Here is a 3,357-nt window from a genome sequence, read left to right on the forward strand (position 1 = left end):
ATGACAAACAAAACACAACACACACAAACCAGATTACTAACAATAAGAGGGATTGTTTTTATCAAAGTATTTGGATGTGCACAAGTGCCTTAGATCTGTCTGTGTGAGTTTGAATATTAATTTATTTTTACTTAAATTCCTGTATAAAATAGCACTCATTTTATATGTCAGGTAAGTTTCTGTGTAAGTATGCCTAATGGACATTCCTATGTTGACACATGAGGACCAGAGAGGCCGCAGCATCTCTTTATATGGTAATGCTGTGGTGCTTTGTGAGAAGTCCCTAAATAAGTGAAATCATCATTTTTAAATGATAAATTTTGGTAGGTACTGTCGTGGGAAAAAAGTATTCAACCATTCATTCATGTTAAATAAACTGAGATCGATGGATTTCACTCAGTCGGCACATTTATTCATATCTTTGCAAAGAGAGAACAGTTCATCATACAGCCCTAATGGCACAGCATTCTGCTCTGTTCTGATCTGGACAGCGTTCGTCCCCCCCTACTTACAACAATGGAGAGCAGTCAGAGTCAAAACAAATTACAGACACTTCGGTTAACAGTAACATGTTATGAATTAACCTTGAGAAATAACCTGATTTGTTATGGGAAGAAGGTGTGTCTGGTCTACAAACACCATCCTGCAGGGAATGGTGAGGCCATGAGAGAGAAACAGACTGAAAACTTTTATAGTGAGTAAATAGGATAAATTAATATATAATAGAAGAAAGATAAACATTTTCCGACAACAGTACCCAAAAACAGAAAAAAATCTGTAACAATATTCTTTTGAGTGTTACACTATATCTACAGCAACTCTTGAACTTTTTAATTTTAGAGTACAGCACATAAAAGGCTAAACTTACTGGAAATTGTATGAATGCTGAATACAATACAAAGTTTTCTGGGCATGTGTACACAGCTTTAAAATATATATATATATATATATATATATATATATATATATATATATATATATATATATATCAAAGAAACTCACGTCAAGGCTTTCACGTCAAGGCTTCGCCAAAACACCCGCTGACAACAGCTATCTGATGGAGTCCTGCCCACAGCCTTGGCTTCCCCATTGCATGTTTGCCAACTAGCAAAGCTCTGATCAGAGCCTTTGAGCCAAGAACCAAAGGGAGGCCTTCTAATGATTAAGGTTTTTTTTTTAAGACAGATTACATAAAGCACATCGAGATTCCTTTAGGTATTTACCCTGATAAATCAACTTCCTCTATTGTGCAAAAGAGTCATAGAGTAGAAACAATTAAAAATAATAAAACTAAACAGTATCCACATGGTTGGGATCTTGACAAACATTCCTATCTTAAAACCAATGCACACACACAGAGCATTAAATGATGTTCACCTTCTGCCTGATTGTCAAAGCACTATTCATCTCATGCTTAGTCTTAATTTTCATTAAGAAATCATGAACCATCTGCTTGACTGAAACTGAGCATGATGTGAGAAATGCCTCCTATGTTATGTTTAATTAATGAAGGATTGTATTCTAGCCAAGGAATCCCACAAACCAGGAATATAACATGATGCTAATGTCCCCCTGCTTTGTGAAATGGGAACTGTATGAAATGTTTGGAACTGTAGTTATGTGCTAATTCTTCATAGACAGTATCTGCTTTCAGTGTGACATTTTGAGGATGCAGAGAAGCTTTTATTTAGACATTTTATATGAAAGGCTTCTGAGTGATGAAGCACTGGAGTCTGACAATGAATGACACACAGATTTAGGAGAAACAAATATTATGAAAAGCGGAGATTGATTTTTTCTTCCAACGATAAATACCACTTTTCAAAACAGAAACTGACCATCTAAACAAAACAAGTCAATAATTATGAATGACTAAACTAATGGAAAAAAAGTTCTGTATTGAACAGAGAGTCATGCTACATTCACAGAAAATATTAATAAATGTTTGCGGATAACAGAATCAGATAATGATAATTATAAAATGTTATATATTTAGAAAACATCAAAAGTCGGATGAGCTGATATGATAACTGAAAACTTACATAAATTGATGTCTATTTTGAAAAATCTTGGAAGGACAAAAGTTTGAAAAAATGGGTGGAAAAATAATTTAATTGTTTTGTCACCGAATTTGTCAAAACATTTCTGATGGTTTACATGTTTCAAACCGAGCAAAAACCACTGAAAGGACACTGAAAATATGACATGATTTACGTCCAAATGTCTAAATTTGGTTGAAAACTGAAAGGGTGAAAAGCCATGATTTTTAGATAGTAGTAAAATCTTTTCTATGTTTATTATAAAACTGAAGTTGGACAAAATCAAACTCCAAACAGCCAATATTTCAAAAACTATTTATGGACTCAATCGTGACTATGACGGACCGACCAGTTTTAGCCTAATGCTACGTTCAGATGGCTCTGGAATCAGCAAAAAAGCTTCTGCTGCTTCAATTGTCATTTCATTTTCATTTGCTGCTTGTTCACATTAAGGTCAGATGTCCGGTAAAGTGTGTCCAGATGCATCTGATGCTTCTGCTGCTCCTGTGTTCAATGGCAAAGAGCGGCTTTGCTATATTTGCTGTAATCATTAGTTAAAAATTTGTTTTAATATATTTTTAAGTGAGAAAAGCCACCTGAAAACTTCATCTGTGCAGTCAGTTCATCCATATTACCATCCTGCCTTCAAATATTATTTCGCTGTTGGAGCCGCTCAGTCACTCGTACACCGGCGGTGCGCTGTCACTGGGAATCCTGCTCAACAACAACAAACTCAGAGTCACATCCTTGACTCTGACTTGATCTAGTCTGAGGTTTCACAACAGCTAGTTTAACTTAGTTAAATCAATTCTCAGTAGGTTCCCTCAGAGTTATTTGCGTGCAATACAGCAATAAAAGCCATCATCAGTGGAGACCCGATTCGGCCAGTCACCATGACAACAGGGAAGAGGAAGCAAAGAAGAAGGAGATGGGGTAGGAGAAGATCGCTGTTTGAGTTAATGCATAAGTTTATATGTAGTCCTTTCCAACAACAATAACATTACAGGGTAAGTTCGTTTTCAGCTTAAATGGTAACCTGTTAATGTATTCTTCTATATAGGTGCAATCCCACGGGGGAGGAACACAACTGGTATGAAATATAAAAATGTTGTTCAAATGGGGAAGACCTGTGCATCATCTCATGGGGTGCCTCCATACCTAGATGCTGTCTTACATTATACACTAAATACTAATTTTTGTTCAATAATGACACTTATTCTGATGAACAGAAATTGTATCAACCAATAGAAAAAAGGCAGATGCCAGTAAATGGAGTGGTGGTCCACCACCTCCATCCCTAACCGAGGCAGAGGGCATT

Source organism: Cyprinodon variegatus, unplaced genomic scaffold (genome assembly GCF_000732505.1).
Source record: "Cyprinodon variegatus isolate N-32 unplaced genomic scaffold, C_variegatus-1.0 Scaffold148, whole genome shotgun sequence".
In the NCBI taxonomy this organism is placed as follows: Eukaryota; Metazoa; Chordata; class Actinopteri; order Cyprinodontiformes; family Cyprinodontidae; genus Cyprinodon; species Cyprinodon variegatus.